Here is a 19,426-nt window from a genome sequence, read left to right on the forward strand (position 1 = left end):
TCAAAATAAATCATTCATTGCTAAAACAATTCCAATATTTATATTTTGTAATTATCTGCCAAAGAACAGGAGTGGAAAGTCTGAATAAATGTTTGGGGTGACAGAGTATCAAAACAAACAATATGTAACTTACTATTCTTATTAATAAAAACAAAATGTGTAGTTAACAGTCTGAGGGGCATGTTCTATTTGGAAAATCTCTGAGAGCCCAATATCTTATGGTTACGGGAATGCTTTTTTTACACATTATTTCTACTTATGTCAGAAAATATCCTGCTCCACTCCCTCCTTTTTTAGACACTAATTGACTAAAGGAAATGGTTTCTGACAACTGCTATAAATAATGCAAGATGTTATCAAACTAGCTAAGGCACAATAAAACCGGTGAACTCATGGAGGCCCAAACACATTTTCCCATGCGGTCCTTTCCCCCAGGGCTAGGGCTCCTCTTGCAGTCATTTCTGACTCTGGAGTGCAGTATTCTCCTCAAGTGACATGAACTTCCAATTAAAATGACCAAGACAGGTATATACTCTTGTATGATTTTTGCCAATGGACGTATGCCCTGTTAGAAAATAAAATATTCATCCTTCACTTTGCCCTCCTCAGACAGTTCTTTTTCAATTATTAAAACAGTTCATAGAATAAAGAAGTACCTGAAACTGGATTTTTTCAAAAGACTTAAGATGCCTGGTTGGCAAAATGTGGGCATTTTCACTGCTTTTATTATCTTTTTGTCAATGTGATTTTAGCATGTTGTCAGAGTATAAATAAAATCATGCTTCTCAGGAGATGAGATCAAAGATTTTATTCTTAGGATTTTGTACTTTCCCAAAGAGAATATGTACTGAAACCACAATGAAAAAATTAACGTGGCAGCTTAAGGTCTAGCTCCTTTGCTAAATAGAAAAAGGACACCCCTTTCTTAATTATGTTAATTGTCCGTAAGGGTCTGTGCATTCTGGGACAGCTGTAACACATGAGGAAATCCAAAGAGCCAACTACACCCTCCTAATGAGACAGTGATTAAAGTTCTATGTGTTTCCAACAGCGTCACATGCATTTAAAGAGCAATGACCAGCTTCCCAAGGTAAATCATAATGCATTGGTAGCTGGCTAAAAACCTCAAATAACTGCCAACAGTTTATCAAGAGCAAAACTTTTTGTGCTGGGATATTAATGCTCCAGAAAGACTCTTAGACTGTCTTAATCAGTCAGCCAGAAGGGGCTGTTAAAGATACGTACTCCTGGGACCTAGCCTAGACCTACTAAGGATAAAGGCCAGGAAGAAATTTACACTTTAACCAAACTCTCTAGGTTATTCTTAATTCCATTAAATGTTAGCAATCAACTAAAGCTAACATACTACTCCCATCAGCAATTATTTATTGTATTTCTACCCAATAATTTCCTAAAAACCCAATTTCTATCCTGAAAAGACGGCTTGCTTGAGATTTGGTAACATGCCTTTGGATTACATTCTACCAACTAGACAGAAAACTGACATACCTGCAAAATGTTATCCAAAGTTCTGCTATATTCATTTTTTAAAATATTATTTTAAATCAGGCGCCATGTATGGCCCTCCACATCACTTAGGATACTACTCATCATATAATACTCGTCATGTCTCAAATCACGTTTTCTTAGTCCTGCTCAGCAACAGTCCACTCCAAGTCAGCAGGCAAAATCCACTTGGTTTGTAAAAAGAATCCCCCCAGTATATCTGAAGCGATACACTGGATGAATCTGGAGAGCGATCACAAAGCATTCTTCAAACTTTCTATTGCCTTGGTTGGTGTGGCTCAGTTGGTTAAGCATCATCCGCGCACCAAAAGGTCACGAGTTTGATTGCCAGTCAGACCACATCCCCAACTTGTGGGTTTGAGCCACAGCCAGGGTGCGTGCAGGAGGGAGCCAAGCAATGTTCCTCTCTCACATCAATGCTTCTCTCTCTCTCTCTCTCTCTCTCCCCCCGTTTAAAATCAAATTTTAAAAAATTTTCTATTACATTCCTATTATTGTTTAAATGTCAAATGCACATATACATAAGATAAATAGGTTAGAGAGAGTGATATTTTGTCTCCTTATTTCATATTTATAATAATTTATAGTAGTAAAATTATTTTGCAAAAAGATGAAAAAACAAGCAGCTATACAATCACTACAAAAGGATAAAATCAATTGCTATTAACAATTTAAATAGATATAATGTGAAGTAAGGATCGATGTCTGTATAGGTGTGTAGGTATGAATTATGTTTGCATGGATGTGTACTATTGAAAAGATAAAGAAAAAAATTTAACATAGAAATCAGTGAAATCATGTTCTTCGTATATAACTAAAACCTAGCTCTTTATTTAAATTCCAGTGAAACCTCTGAGTTAAACTTAATAGGGAAAAAAGACCTAAATAATGCTTTAATCTTCTCACAGTAAGAACCACTTTATTTTAGGTAAAACTACAAACTATGCTCCGTCATTAAGTAATAACCCTTAAAGAAATTAACATTTGAGAAATTGGCTTGTGCTACATTTGTTTTCAATTTATACATTAAAATTGGCAAGGTATTCCTCTGGCTCTTTAATAAAAAGTTTCTACTGGAGGAGCCAAGTAGAAAAATGTATCCCCTCCCCCAGAACTTATACATTATTATTGTTCAATACTAGCAAATAATCTTTTATACTTTAGTATACAATTTCCTTCATCTGAATTTTGCCATCTGCTACTCACAACTTTACCACTTGGGAACAAATAAAGTCGGACTTGCATGGTTAAGTGACCGACTCACCAAAGTCCCCTAAGGTAATTTAACGGAAGAATCAGGACCCCAAATGAAGTCTTCTGAATCAAATCTGAAATTTAATTCATAGCACATGCTGACAATTTCATGCCACATTTTATGGAAACGACAATGACTATAAATATAACAGAAGCCATCAAACGGAGAGATTGGGGGTGGAGTGGGATATGGTGACAGGCCCAGGCCTGCATCACTGTGGCCGGCACCGAGGTGTAAGGGAAGGTGAAAGCCCTGCGAATAGATTCTTACGGAGAAAAGACGGTCCCTTCATAGAGCTGAGAGATGGATGCTGCTGTTCTTGTACATCTCTGGAGTATGCCCTGGACGCTGACAATGTACACTTAGAGATGTGAAATTATACACTGCACTATCAGTTTCTTCTTAGTGAAGACTATATTAATCAGTTTTAATCTAATAATTAATACAACACAGGGTGCTACTTACTAAGTGATTTAAAGATTAGCTGTTGAAGAAGAGGTCCTTGAGCATGATTTTATTTTTGTTTGTCTGCCTTCTGAGCAAGAGGAGCCTACATTTTCTTCAGAGCTTTCGTGAGAGCGGCTCAAATGGTAGAAACCTACATAAGCAAAATGGAATTCTGCTCTGAAAGTATAAAACTGAGTATATGTTAAGCAAATATGCACAGAGTAAGGCTGACCTATATCAGCCACTAAAACGGTATTTGAAAAGCAGATGGAATCGCTGTCTGAAACACTTCTAAGCCACGCAGAGTCAGATTTTTTGACAGCAGTTAAAACCACAGAAAATTATACTAGGGAGGAAGCACTGAGGGCTTGAAATGGCATAAATGATATTTTCTTTTACTTGTACCAAACCTGTTCTCTTTTATACTAGACACAGAGAAATCGTAAATATTAAGTTCCTTTCTGATATGAAAGCCCAAAGTCAAAACAATTATAAAAATATTGCAATCCCAGCTCCACTACCCCAAAAGATCTCCTTTGGAAAATAAAATTGCAGACATTGTTCTAACTGTGCCTCATGCTTTTTTGCTGTCATTCTTTCTTTCTTCCCTACTATCCAAGAAAAAGAAATGCTCTCCTTAAATCCAAACACGTGCATCCAATACGGGAAATAACCTTATTAAGTGAAAAAGCATATTCATTAAAAATAAACAATATGTGAGTAAAGTATGTATTGATTATATTAAGTTTACCGATGACCCTCTTTTGTAGCCTAGACAGACACAGGGGGGAAACACGGATCCAGATTGGAAGAATTTGGGGATGTAAAACCAACCCACAAATAACTGTACATTAAAAACGGGGAGAAGTACACAGCAGAGAGAACAATAAAACTTGGGAATTTAGAGAGAGATGTCCGGGGTAGTTTCATGAGTGAAAATACATCTGAGGCAGGCGTGGAAGGATGAGTCTCGTCTGGTTACGGACAAAAAGGAACGGCAACCCAGGCTGAAGGAACACAGAGCAAAGGCAGGACATGGAAAAGCACAGACGTGAACACTGCAGATTCGGTCTGTTTAGAGCACCCACGTGCCATGGGATGGAGGGGACAAAGCGGGATGGGGGTGGGACCCAAGTCAGCAAGGATTCTGCCTTCACTTCCTAATTAATTGGAATTCATCCATTCCAAGATTTCACCCAAGGGCAGAGTCGGAATATTTACTAAATACCCTCAGGGTTAAGAATAAGACTGTATATGGCATATGAAGAAATCTTATTAAATAAACTGGGGATTTTCTTACTTCCTAAAGCTTTTGCTTTGGTTGCCAGAAAGCTGAGAGATAAATTTAGTGCTCAGTTTCATCTCAAGTACCGGCTTCATCTCTTTTCCTTCTAATTGATTTGTTACGTCTCTTTTTTACAGTCCTATTTTATGTGCACTTTGCTGTTGTAAGCCGACTCGGGTCCTTTTGGGATGGAGCACCCATCATACATAAATAAAATTAAACCACATTTGTCCTGGTACCAGGTAAGATTATAAATGCGACACCAAGATTCAGAAAAGAGAAGTTAGAATTCGCCCACCGAAGTCAAGCTTGCTCCTCTATAAATGTCCATGAAAGACGGCCACACAGAATTAGGGGACCCTGTTCCAGCGGTTAACAACTGCCCCACGGCGTGCAGCTGCTGGGATCACAACCCATCTTCCTGCCCGGCTGTCCAGCTCGACCTTGCCTGGGAATCGCACCGTTATGCCAAAATGACCTTCCGAAAGGCTCAAGGCTTCCAAGGCTGCGGATATTTCCAGCTGTATCAGCCCGGCTGTCACAGCTTTCTGCTGGACACTGACTAGCAAAACTGGGGCCTCCTGTACTAGCCTGACCTTTTAAACTCCGGATGGCGTGCTGCCACTCAAAACCGAGTTTTCTCTTTCTGCATGACTCTGTGATACTGTTTCTCCCACTAAATCCTAAAGCAGTCATTCTCAGCATAAAATGGCACTTTTACATGAAAACACTTTGCTTATACACAGTCAGCCTAATGTTGATAGAAGCTTTAGAATAAATATTTGCTGACATCTAGACATAATTTTTTTTTAATTACTGAAAATATTATTTAAATGTTGTGGCAACAAGGACCATAATAATGTCATTATTTCTGCAATGGCCAATTTCAGATTTGAGAGATGTCTACATTTTATAATTGCACTCTTATAATTGCATCTGTTTGTGTTAACTATTATATATGCAATGCCTAATACAGTGCCTAGAATATAAAAGAACCCAAATTAATATTTAAGCAGATGTTGCAGAATCTGCATGCTTAATTATACTTCATTTATCAGAGAACTAGTGAACTGAAATATAGGTGCTTAATTTTCTTCCCTGAAAATTAGTACATCGGCATGGAATATTTCTCTTAAAAATTATGCAGGAGGAAAAAAATACACAGGAGAATTCCTGGTACATGACAGGAAACTATTTTTTAAAATCCATTAATGTCAGGTCATTAACAAACAAAACTGTTGCTGTGTGAACAGGTTAAAGTTTAACATCAAGAGAAGAAAACAGTAATGGAAATTAGCTCATTAAGACACAGATTAAAGTTCTTAATAATACTATCTATCAAGTGATCTGAAGCCTTGATAACTATTACGGAGTAATAATATATTTAAATTTATACTTGGATATCACAGTATCTTTTGTTTCTACTTAGTATCTATGGTATACTGCAATTTCACAAGTCCTACCTGTGATCAGTCCAGAGAACTACAAAATGATATTAAGTGTACAATTTGAAGGCAAATTTATGAAATCACATTAATTGGTGAATGATTATCCCTTAGTTTCGTTCATTTATTCTGTTGTTTTTAGCTATAAATTATGTACTACTTTGGGATATACATGTACAACATATATAAGACACGTATATGCACACATACACACAGACGTGCTCTAATTACTTTGGGGAGAAAGTGAGAAAACACAATCAGAAATCTCCAAGCGAATGTCAATTCTCAATGACACATTTGATTATTTGAATGTTCGCAACCGATTTCTATTTTTCATTGTTGAGAGAAATGAATGGAATTACCCCAATGCCTCCAATAATGTAGCTGTATAGATCATAAGACCACTTGCAACACTTTTTGGATTCAAGACATTTCTTACGATGTACAACTTAAAGCCAACCAGTTGAGCAACTGGCAGAGTGCAATGTCATTCACAAGGGACATCAGAAACTTCACAGGTGGTAATGATTTTGAGTCTAAAAGTAGATTTTGCTGATCTTGGCGAGTGCCGGGGCACAGGGTATTAGGTGTGCAAACCACAGAGGCAGATTAGGCCATTTGATACGGCCCTCCCTCCCGAGCCAGCGAAACCTCAAAGCCTCTTCCATCTTCTGCTTTTTTATGACCACAATGCTTCAAAACCTGCCTTTTACACTTTATCTCCTTCGCTTAGTCTTCCTAAAACTAACCTGGATTAGGCCCCAAATCTATATTACTATGAGTATTTATGTACTTAATTGGTACCATACTGATGGAAACATACAAACAAATAGCAAAACTGCTGGGCTGAGACCTCGGCACCCGGGGCACCTTGCCACATGACCCTTGAGCACATTAACTGACCTTAACTTTGAGGAGCCTCCCTATCCTGTGAACTAGAGAGCCAGCAACATACAGATCTCACAGTGCTGTGTAAGAACTGCACACAGTCACATGTATAAAATAAGTTCCTGGCAAGCACGTAACTATTTTTATAATTATTATGATTGCTCATGGCCTAATCTTCAGTGGTTCTGTTTTGTTCTCATTATTTCACCATGAATACACATTTTTCCTCAGGCCCTACACTTCAGAAAAGCAGAACTATAACCTTAACTTCTCTTATAAATTTCAGCCGGAGTATGATCGTGCAGTTTTTTTATGCAGTGGACTTTAAAGGTTGACGGGCAAGAATGAATCACAGTAAGTGACAAAATAAAAATTCTGAGTTTTCTAACCTAGAACACAGATCGGATCCTGGAAACCAGGAACGGACCCTTCACGGCTGAATGGGGTCTCTGAGAACACGCACGGCTGCACTGTCACCATTCGGAAGTTTGGAAGCCAGCCTACAAAGTACAGCTTTATTTCCTACACACAAAGAAAAGCCGGAGGGAAAAAGAGCATCGTGTGCACATCTGAAACCCTCTGTCATTCAAGTTAAATACAGCGCACCTCCCGCTTACGGATTTTTCTTTTCTGTTAACAAAAAAGTCGCAGGCTCTGAAACTTGATTGTCAGGACCGCGTGTTTTAATCTCCTGATCAGGGACTGAGCGTGAAGAAGCTTTCGATGATTCCTATGTCCCGCCTTTCTCCAAAAGTACCAACAGCAGAAATCAATCAGTCTCTTCTGCCTCATCCAGGGCGACACTATGTTTGGATCATGTTTATTTACCAAATGCTCGAACAGGAAAATAAATGTCTTAAATACTGAACTTTAATAAACTGTGAGTTGATGTTGCCTTTTCTCTAATATGCAAAGTATAGAAAGAGTTCATGTGTCTACTGGATGGTTTTGGGAAAATCCCACACTCTGCCCACAAGCAGCCTATTCTTGGCTCCTCCGTGCCCACTTTGTTTCGCCCGTACATTACTTGTGAATATTTCGATCACTGCACCGGACACTGCTGAGCACGGGGCACATCCCACTCAGCTCTTCACCCTCTGAAGGACACAGCATGGTAGGTGGCCCGTGGAGAACTGCGCTCAGTAAACATTCGCTCAATGAGAGTGCTCTCCTTCGAGGCCAAAAGCAATGGCATAAGATTCTTGCATTGTCCTCTAAACAATATACAATTTGACCTGGTATGTGCTCAACATAACTCTATGAAGAGGGGGATTTGTTAGCAAAATGACGCGTCTCCAAACAAGTCTTCAATGAATAGGTTATCTTTTCAAATCACAAGCTATGCCTCACCGTGGCAGAGAGCACAGACCGGTGTGTGAGAGCGATGCACCAAAAGAGCATAAACGACCGCGAGAGGATGACAAACGAATTTACCATGCGCCCCGGCGTCCCCCCGTCACGTCGCAGTGACGGTTTTCTGGCGTTCCATTACGGGTTTGGAAGTGCATTATCTCCTGGACCTGTGCAAAGCTTCCCCTGAAAAGGGTCCCGGATGCAATGCAACGTCACACTAATGCAAGCCTTTATCCTATCTGCTGAAGACAGGAGGCCTTGTTTGTTTTGTTTTGTTTAGTTTTTTATAAATAAAAAAATGATAAGCATTTGTCAAACGACATGCCATTCGTAATCCAACGTTAACGCAAAAGAAAAAAATTTATTCGCCGGCCTATTAAATTAAATTTATACCTTCTTATGTCAGCTGTTGTCCAGGTGAACTTTTAAAATTACTGCCTCGTAACTATACCACATTCACTCCTGGCAGATTCCTAAAGGGGAAACAGAGAATGCTGGCTTTTAAGTGAGGAATGACCTGGCTGCTACTGCGTTTGGCTGCTCACCAGCTGTGTGAACGTGGACAGGTAGGTTCACTTCTCTGAGTCTCAGTTTCCTTATCTCTACCTCTATCAGAGGACAGTGGCTCCTGCCACAGAGGCCTGTTCCCTAATTGCTTAGCACAGTTACAAGACAGTGTCTCCCAAAAGAACGTAAGCCAGCAACGTGTCACGTAGAGAAGAGGCACAGATAAGTATGGCACCTACGCTCACGGCTTCCACCTGTTCACACCGTTTCTCCCCATATCCTGAAGACTGTGTAATCTTCGGGCCTACGTCAGGTGTCACCTCCGCCACACAGCATGCCCCGACCACTCGGTTCCACAAAGGCTTCCTTCTGTGAATGTCCTCCTGTGGCACTCAGCTATACTCAGGTGCACTGCTAACGTTTTCCCTTGTCTGTCTCCCCAGCGACATGCCAGTTACATGCCAATTTCTCATCTTGCTCCCCAATTATAAGCCAATTCCATGTCAAAGAAGAATATAAACTATGTAATTCTCCGTTGGGTCCCTGTCTCCTGACCTACTACAATACCTCATCTAACGGGCGTGCAAAATATGTTTGTTAATTACTTGGCAGGACACAAAGGGTGAAGTCATTTGCCTGTATCACCTTATTGTTAACCTTACAGTTAACCTTCTTGTTAGCTAAGTAAAACAACTTAGTAAGTGAAAAGGCCTCCGCACTTAAACTTGATCCTCCATTTCTGAGAAACAGACACAATTTCTTCCTATATTAATTGCTCCCAAAGCAGTATCTACTTTAAAAATCCCACCCTCAACACTGTATTTCTCCAAGACAGTTATTTCCCACATGCAATTTTCAGTAAATGTGGTACCCCAGAAAGCATTAGGCAGAATTCTATTTGTATATATTTTACCAACAGTCTCAATTATTGCTCTGGACATTTCAAATTATTTTTGGGGAAGGTAATACAATACCTCAGAGAGACTCTGCACCTGGGTCAAAGACTCGCTTGTATTCCCTGTTGTTCGCTTTTGCTATGTCCATCAAAACTCTTAAGAGTCCTGGTGATGGGGTATTTAAGACCAAATACCTTATGCGAACGCCACTAAGTTGACAATGCAGCTTTCCCTGAAAAGTTTCAGCAATGAAATGCAAATAATGGCTGAAAATAATCTGACGTACATTTGTCCAGTTAAAATTTGCCCATTGAACAGAGAAGGCAAACAGGGATTTTCAGTTATAATACTATTTAATCTTAGTTACTTAAAAATGAACATTTCCTAAATATTATCTTAAACAATATAACAAAACAGATTTTTACCACATCCGTATAGTACAAAGCAAAATCCAGGTAAGGGCAAAAAATGTCTAATAACAGAAAAAGATGTACTAAGTTGGCTTTCACATAATATTAGCACTGTTAATATTATTTCCTCTGTTCTATATGTAAACATACTATATTTAAAGATAGATGAACAGTGCAATTGTTAAATTATCTTTCGTGGATGCAGAGCATTTAAATAAACAATAAGTGGTAAATATCTCTTTTTTTCAAAACCTGTCTTGATTTCATAGGAATTTCTCCATGTATATTAAACATAATCTATCATTGCTATGATATTTTCCACTTAAACTATGTTAAGCTGTTTACTTCTAAAAGCATGTAAGGACCTTAAGTAAAAAGGCCTACGAGTATTCCTATAAAGTCTTCTATTCTATTTGAAATATAAGTATCTTCACAACTCCAGGTAGCTGCTAACTCAATGCAACTGCTTATTTATTCCCATATGTAATTCACTCTGTTTCTAAGAGTGTCTGATTATTAAAGATTTTTATGTCCAGGAAAAAGAATATCACAGTTATACTGACACCTTCCCTAAAATAGCAAGGTCTGAGAAGTATAAACGTCAGCCACATTGAGCACATTGCAAACTGGTTTTATCATGAATCTCTCTGCCACCCGGTGCATCGCTGAGGACAGCTCCCACTGGCGATCTGTGTGAACTTTAGTACGAGGCCAGGGCTGCCTGGCCAACGATGAGGCCGTCCCTAGCAAATAACAATATACCCCTAAAGATGACGTTATGCTTACTTTAGAATTACTAATTTGGGATAAAAAATTTGGCATCTTCTATAATTCATCAAATCCAGTGCTTTTAAAGAGCTTGACACGAAATGAAGTGTTTTAAACATTTAACATGTATCTTCTATTTAAGGTAGAGTCCCTGATAAAACATGATTTTAAGTATTTTTCTCTTGCTGATATTTTAAAGTACAGTTCTTTTACAACTAAAAGAGCTCACAAGTAGCAATGTGATGAACAGGGATAACATTAAAATTTTAAATAAGGAATTTTTTAAGAAAAGTTTTTAAAAAATCTTGCTCTGTGTTAAAAATGATTTTTAATACCTCCCATCGCTTTTAATGTCTACATCAGTTGCTACATCCTTTGGATCCCAAGCTTGTGACTTTTCCCCCAGCACACGTCTTCCTTTTCATTCCCATCATTACCCTCAATTAGTAACCTCATCTCTATTCTACAGTCTCTACTTCTTGTGTCCTACTCTTCCTCTAGAAAATGCACTGAAACCCAACTCCCGTAAGGCGGCTTGCCTGGCCAACTGGCTCATGTGCCCCACTGTGTATCAAACTTACCACCTGTAGTTACCAATCTCGTTCCCACCTGACTCCTCTCTCCTTCCTGCCTGTTAACTGCCCCCCGCCTCCCCATGCCTCTTCTCTCATCTTAATGGTTTCCCCCCATTCTTCCGGAGTCTCCTTGAATCCTGGAGAAAACACGACTAGAGTATTCCAAAATGCTGATGGATGGTCTCAATCTCCTATCGGCACCCAATACAAGTATTTTTTTCATCTGTTCCTATTCTTTTACATACCCTCATGGGTTCTAGAGCTGGGCTACTTTGGTCCAAGGCTGCACGGTGCAGCTTCTCGTTAAGTAACCTTGAGCAATTAACTGGCCTGTGCCTGTTTCCAAATCTGTGAAACTGAGATATTAATGGTACCCACGCATGTCATGGGGTGGTTCTGAGGGATACAGGAGTTAACTCACAAACCTTCTGGCACAAAGAATGTAGTCCAAAATGTTAGTAATCACTGTTTATAGCTCTCATTGTCCTCACTATCTTTAGATAGCACTGGAGGCAAGACCAAAAAAAAAATCGGTTAAAAATATGGACATTGAGATAAAGGAAAAAATAAATAAGACTCATAGCTCTACAAGTGACAAAAAGTGTTTTCTGCCTGAGCTATGATTCAGGAGATCTCGGCTCGATTCCCGGTCAGGGCACATGCCCCGGTTGGGGGACTCGATCCCCAGTGGGGGGCGTGCAGGAGGCAGCCGATCAAGGACTCTCTCATCACTGATGTTTCTCTCTCTCCCTCTCCCTTCCTCTCTCTGAAATCAATAAAAATACATATTTTTGAAAAAGTGTTTTCTAGTCATGCTACTTAATCTTTAAGGCCTATTTTCCAGCTGTAAAAAGATTAGATATTTTGTAAGGAAATGTAAAACAAGTAGCAGCTTCTACTACTAATTATTATTTATATGTTTATCGTTTCAGAGATGTAGAAATTAAGGAACAGAAAGAGTAAACAGTTTTCCGCAGGCCACACATCTAGTCAGATCTGCCATGGTAACGTAAAATCTATACACTGTGAGGTTGTCTGTGCCCCTCCCCCCACCAAAGTCTATTACTCCTTTCAAGATACAGACAAAAATGTAATAAATATATAAAGATATGATCATTTTAAAATGACAATAATATTGATATCACCTTCTACACTTATAATGTGTTGCACTTTTCAAAACGTGCTATCCCCTTGTGGTCTGTTTATGGTTTTACTTGTACTGCAACAAAGATTGGAGCTGCAAAATAAAGGTAGACAAGTATAGTGCTTATAGGAACTGGTATATCTTTTCACAGGCACTTTGAAACTAAAATTTAGTAAACAGAAATATCAATGGGGGGAGGGGTCTTTGGTTGGAGAAACTGAATGTGGCAAGTTCATTCAATGGCTCCCAGCTTTTCCCAAGTTTTCCCCCACAGCAGTCCCTATGCTCTCCTATTCTGGAACTTAACTTGACTCCCACCACCTGCCCCAGACTATTTTTCTATAGCATGAGAGTTAACTGTCCCCATTGAGCGCTGAAAGGCCACTGTAAAGGTAATGCTCTCTCATAATCAGATATGACAGAAAAAAAAAAAATGTGAATGTATCATTATTACATATAAAGAAAATCCAGTGTCAAATACAATTTTTTTAAACAAGAATAATTATCTCAAAGGAATGTACTGGAATCATTTTTTAAAAACTAATAATAACATGTAGAAAACTGTAGCCGTGTATTTGCTGTTTCTCCGAGGATATAGATGTAATACTTACAGAAATGTATGTTTTTATAGTATGAAAAACACCACATACAAATTTCCCTACTTCAAATCTAAAAATACAAAATATGTCTAGAGACATGGAATGCCGTATGTCAGTAGCTCTTCTTGAATCCTCTGCTTTGCAATCAATAATTCTCCAGCCGTTAGTGAATATGCTCCATGACTCATCAGAAATGATATTCAGTGTTCATGGGGATCCTGGTTCCCTCACGCTCCAAACATGTGTTGACACTAATGGCAGCTATGTCTCATATAGTGGGAGACAGATTCAAGATGACAACCAGCCAAAAGGCAATTCTTCGGAGGTTCCCTATAAAATCTGCTGCACCTCCCCCCCACCAAAAAAAAACTCCACTACATCCCTCCTGTCTTATATCTTTGGCATCCTTCAGGGAAATAAAAGTAAGCATATTTTATACAGATAGAAAAGAACTGCATTTTGTTTTCAGCCTAACTCTTACTGCACATGGCAAAATGAACTTCGGTTATGAAAATATCTAAAAGGAATGTTTCCAGGACCTATGCCATTGTGCTTTGTTTACCAGTCAGATGATTTTTCAAGAATGTGTTCAAATTATAAAGATACTGTCTCCGCATATAGGAATTCTTCAAAGCCCATAACATTACTGCAGAAATGTACTTGTACCTTTTCTAACATTCAAAGCAGAGCCCTCTCCCCTACAGATGAAAATTTTCATCGTGGTGAATTAATTCACCTTTGATTAACATTTGGTCAGAAGTTTGTTTGGATTTATTTGGTGTTTTTATTTTCTAAGGGAGGAAAGTCATAGCCAAGGAAAACACATATTAAACATTTGAAGATAATTGTTATTTACTGAAAGCTCTGTTCTAAAATAAATTTTAGTGACTCGTTTATGTTTGGTAACTTCGGGACAATGATAACTATAGTGTCTCTAAAATGTTCCTAAGTAGCAATCATACTCTATTCTGGCCTTTGAGAGGTGTTAACACTCATCCCCTAATTATAAGCCTTTTCTGTGTTATTACTACCTCACCATTAAATCTCTAAACTAAATAGTAGTTTTGAGGAAATAAAAATAGATGTTAGGTGGTCTGTTTTCTAAAATTTTGGTTATAATGGATAAGAATGATGAGGAATTTCTACATATACCAAATGTCTTTAGCTTGAAAAAAAAAAGTTCATTTTATTGTGTTTTGACCAGCAAAGTCTTAGGCTTTCTCCCAGAATAGTGCCTTTGAACAGCACGGTCCAGCAGAAATGTAATGCCTGCCACATTTGTTATTTTAAGTTTTCTAATAGCCACATTTTAAAAATTTAAAAAAGACAAACCACAGGTGAAATTATATAATAATATAGTCTACTGAAACAACTATATCCAAAATATTATAATCAATATAAAAATATCAATCAGATGTTTTACATTCTTCCTTCGTACAAAGTTTTCAAAATCCAGTATATATTTTACATTCAAAGTAACTCTCAATCTGGACCAGCCAAATTTCGAGTGCTCAACAGCCACGTGCGGCTAGCAACTACTCTACTGTACAGCACATTCGAGATTTCCAATAATACGGAGCTTTTGGCCTGACAGGCCACACACTTTAAAATCTTCCTGTGTAACATGCTCTATGACCAGTACCGCTATTAAGACTTTATATTGAGCCAAACATTTAAGTAAATGTATTTCACTTCCTTCTTCCACTCCCCAGACCCGCATAGCTACTGCCCACGCTGACGCCTTTTTCTAGAGTATAAGAAACCCCGACCACCCATTCTTTTCAGCTTCGTCCAAGCAAGAGCTAAGGTGAACTCTAATCTGAGCATCTCCTAGCAAAGCAGAAAGCCAGAAGATGCAGCAAGGCAGTTCTGTTTCCATAAATAGATATACCTAACACAGGCCTGATGTATGGTGACAATGACAAATGCAAGGGCAATTTATTTTTTGCTTACAATGGAGATAGGAAATTTTATATAATGAAGGAACACCTCCTCCCTCAATGAGAAATACAATTTTACTCTTTGCCCCCCACCCTCCCCTCCTCCTCCCAGGAGATACCTTGGGATATTCTGTTCTTTTTCTGGAACAGAACCCAGTGTTTCATTTCCGAGGAATTCTGTGCCCAGAGGAAGAACAGAATGTTGGAAGCAAAATTTAATGAATTCAACTTGGAGACTAAGTTTGCCTCAAATGTGGAAATGTAAACACACGCCATCATATCTCAAACCATGAAACATTTTGGGTGCTCTGCCGGCCTGGCTGCAGAGAGTATCACACTGGATGTGCATCTGCACGCAAGTTTGTTCTTAGTTACATGAGGAAAAAATTAAACACAGCACATGTGAGGTTTTCTGAGTCTCTCAGTAATAAGAAGACCTGATTATTATGTCTTAGATGACGCTGTAATTACAGGCGGATGGAAGGATGAACAGGTTTTCTGGTGCTGACCCAACCTGTTCCCTCAAGCACAAAAGGCAACTTTTGTAGTCCTCAGTGAGGAAACCCCCCCATTACACAAATAAAGCTGAAGGCTCTGTCTACACCTTGTGAGAAGTTCTAACAACACAATAACCGAACAATCGTCCACTCCCGTGCAAATACATGTATCACAGACGAAAACGAGAACACCGCCGGTTCCTAAAAATCAGTTTTGAGCTGTGCTTGTCACCCACTTTAATAAAGCAAAGATACAAGTGGCAACAAATGTGCTTTCTCGGGCTACAAAAATAACTTTATTCAGTGTCTGGCTGAAACGACATCTCAGGCATTCTAAGTTCTGAGCTGAATATTCTTAGGACGAATTCTACCCTCGTTCAACTTTCACTGTAACTTGTCTCGGGGATAATGTTTTATCTCCGAGACAGGGAGACACACAGCAACGCCGGCGGAGCGCACGGAGATAACCCGCAGCGCGGCTGCAACAGTTACGCGCTAAGCGCCCCGGCTCACACGCAGACCCCGCGCTCACCGGGGCAGCGACGCCGCGCCCCGAGTCCAGTTCAGGGGCGCCGCGGGGCCTGCAGCCCAGGGGCACTCCTCACGGCTTCTCCCTCGGTCTGTTCATTCGTTTCAGAAACCCCTCGGGCCCGGCGGAGCCTCCCTCCCGTCTGCCGTCGCCTGTGCCCGTGCTGATGGGCACCCAGAGCCAGGGCAGTGCCCAGAGCCTTCGGGGCGCGTCCCACCCTCAGGCCTGGGGAAGCCCACCCCCCGCGCTGAGCCCCCCCGCAAGAAGGCGCAGGGAGGGGCTTCAGGACGCGGTTCCTCCCCTGGCAACACCCCTGCAGCTGCACAGCGCTGCGCGAGGGGCAAGCCCAAGCTCCCCCAGATACCTGCTCGTGTTACAGGCTCTGCAATCAAAGTATTCTCACATGACACATTACTACCAATAACAGATTCCGGCTCCGTTTAAAAAAAAATTAAAAAAATTGCAGACGGGGGAGGGGGGAGCGCTGCACATATTTGTCCTGCTTTTGTCTAAAAACCAGAACCCGAGGACTAACTACTTTCCATTCCTTTCGGCCTTTCCGGGGAGCGACGCCCGCGGCTCCGCCCGGAGCGCGCGGGGACCCACTCCCCGACCGCGGGGTGACGCACCACGAACGGCGGGGCGGGGCGGGGCCTCTCCTGCGGGGCGTCTTCCGCCCCGTAAACTTGGCAAAAAGGCCGAGGGGACTGAAATACAGCACTCTCCATATAAGGAAGCCCAGCTAAACATGTCATGCGTAATTTATGGGGACCGGCGGAGACTTAACCTTTGCGTGCACATATTTGGCCCAGATGCAAAGCGGGCTGGATGGCAGCCCCGGGCACCGGGATGTGGGACCTCTTGGGACAAACGGTGGCTCCCATCGGATGGACTCGCATCTCCCCCCACCCCCGACGAAGGTCATTAAGTTGCTCAAATACACTTGCACGCACCTGTTTTTCCCCCACCCCCCTTTCTTTCCCTCTGTCTGTCTCTCTCTCCTGCCAAGTTGGAAGCCGGCTGCGCTCTGACATGTCCGCAGAGCCCGGGGACGGGCTGCTGGAGCCGGGCCGCCGCTGCAGCCTCCCGCCCGCGCCCCCTCCAGCCCTGGATGCCGCGATCGGGGGGCCGGCGGCCGCTGCGAGCCAGTCCCCGCGCCCGCGAGCCGCAGCCCGGAGCCCGTCCCGCCGCCTCCCCGGCCCGGTCCCCCCCGGGCGCGCGCAGACAATGCCGGGCAGCCGGGCGGCGCGGGCCAACTGCGAGCGCGGAAACTTACCTCTCACATGGTTTTTTCACGGGCAGCCGGACTGCCGACCGAGCGCCCAAGGCATTGTGGGAGTCCCGACTCCGAGAGGCCCGCGATTTAAAATTGAACTTGTCAGCGCCGGGTCACGGGAGCATCGCGAGCGCCACAACTCATTCAGCCGCAGTGGAAAGACTGCTGCATGTCGCCGGGCAGCCTCTTATCGCCGCGCTCGGGTTTCCGCCGCCGCTGCTGCCGCTGCGCGGCCCCTCCCCCCCGGCCCAGCCCCACCAGGAAGCGCGGGGCGGGCGCGCGGGGCCGGGACGCACGCGGCGCGCAAAGGCGCGGCGAGACTTCCCGCCGCCGGGCGCCCGGGCCGGCGGAGCCCGCGGGGGGGTGCCGCTCGCGGGTGGGCGCGGACAGCGGGAGGAAGCCCGAGCCGGCGCTGCGAGGCGCGTCCCCGCAGCCGCCCGGTGGTATCTCCCATCGCCCACGTCCCCCGCCGGCCTCCCGGCGCGGGGCGGCGGGACGCGCTCCCACGGCTCGCGGCTCCCTCCGACTCGCTGGGCGCGCGAGTGGGCTCGTGCGCCGCGCAGGCCCGTGGCCGCGGCTTGGCCGGGAAGCCCGCAAGGTTAGGCTGAAGGTGAGAGCGCGGCGAGAAGGAAGCGGCGGGACCTGCTGGGGCCGCGCCCTGAACGCGGCGCCGCGCGCGCGGCTTCTGGACCTGGGTGGCTCGCGGGCGGGAAAACATCTGCGAGACCTGCCGCCCGTGTGTCTCTCTCAAGTGACAGGGTGCCCACAGTTTTGGAAGTCCCTAGTCGGGCGGACTAGCTGCCCATCGAGTTTGTAAGTAATATGTGCAATGCAAAATCCCCTTTCTTGCCCACTTCTGCGTTATTGGATTTATAGAAAGAGTCCCCCAACCCCCGCCACCCCCCAAAAATAAAATACCATTTTCTGAAATACTGGAATATTCCAAGGCAAATAAGTCATATTATTGTTGGCACAAAAGAAACCACAGCCCCGAATCATAATTCACTGGGTGTTACAAGATGTAAGTTGGCTTCACTTTGAACGGAAAGAATCCTGGACTAACGTGATGTGATAAAGGTTTGGAGATTCCGGGGTAGAGTTTTCTTTGGATTTAAGGGATGTTGATAACTTGCTCAATGATACTAATGAAAAACATTTGTTCCATGTGTGGACACAATTTGGAACAAGATGGTAGATATGGCTCCATGTTCTTCCTACAACTTTGTTAAGTTGTGTTAAAGAGGGTGGGGCCAGCTTAAGGAAAAAAAAATCATGAAATGTGCTCAAGTACAAAAATACTTCCAGAGGTACTAGTAACAAAGGAGTTCTTGACCCTTGGCTAGATCCACAAAACACTCAGTTAATATTGCACACTGCCCCCCTTCCAGAAGTAATTAATTAATTAATTAAAGGGTGCCACTTTCCAGTGTTAATCATTAAAATCTACCCAAGCTCGCACACAGTTGAAACAAATTAAAAGGACACTGGCACTTTCCCAGAGAACATGGATGGACATTCCCTACCTGCCCGTTAATAGCTATGAGGACTTCCTTCCAATCCAACATTTATTTCAACCACTAGAGTGCCTGCTATGCCAGAGATGCAAGAGTGCCCAAGACAGAGTCCCTACCCTCAAGGATAATACCTCTCCTGGAGAAGAGACAAACCCAACCCTGAGGCGAGTCAGGAAAGGTTTCCTGGAGGAGTCACGTTAATGGCTACCTTGAAAGGTGTGTAGAAATTAGCAAAATGAAAAAGGAGGTGAGTCCAAGTCAGGTGGAGAAAAGAGCATGGCAAACACAATGGGTCTTCCTGTCCGCCGGTTAGAAGACCAGGATCAGAGTAGGGGAGTGGCAGGAGATGAGCTAAGACCTGGTACGAGTAGGTCTGTGTTTGGCCAAGGAGTCTCAACTTTGCTCTGAAAACGGCGGTGAACTACAAGAGTTGACACAGCAAGGAGATATGTGGAGTTGGGACTTGTAAGTCAGAAAGATCCTGTGGCAACAGCTTGAGGGTGACTGGAGTGTGGGGTGGCGGCTGATGGAAGAAGGCTGAATGGGTGTGGACAGACTGGAAAAGTGACTC

The 19,426-nt window shown here is 42.5% G+C and overlaps 1 protein-coding gene across 1 annotated transcript in view; it reads right to left on the bottom strand.

The window, feature by feature from the left end:
• MBNL1 (muscleblind like splicing regulator 1) overlaps positions 1-17,525 on the bottom strand; it is a 161,440-nt gene extending 143,915 nt beyond the window's left edge. The window contains exon 1 of the mRNA XM_087818371.1: positions 17,342-17,525. The gene's annotated coding sequence lies outside the window, so the exon portion shown is untranslated. The remainder of the gene's footprint in view (positions 1-17,341) is intronic.
• Positions 17,526-19,426: the final 1,901 nt, after the last annotated feature.

The sequence above is a fragment of the Miniopterus natalensis genome, chromosome 6, assembly GCF_054644295.1.
Source record: "Miniopterus natalensis isolate mMinNat1 chromosome 6, mMinNat1.hap1, whole genome shotgun sequence".
NCBI classification, from domain to species: domain Eukaryota; kingdom Metazoa; phylum Chordata; class Mammalia; order Chiroptera; family Miniopteridae; genus Miniopterus; species Miniopterus natalensis.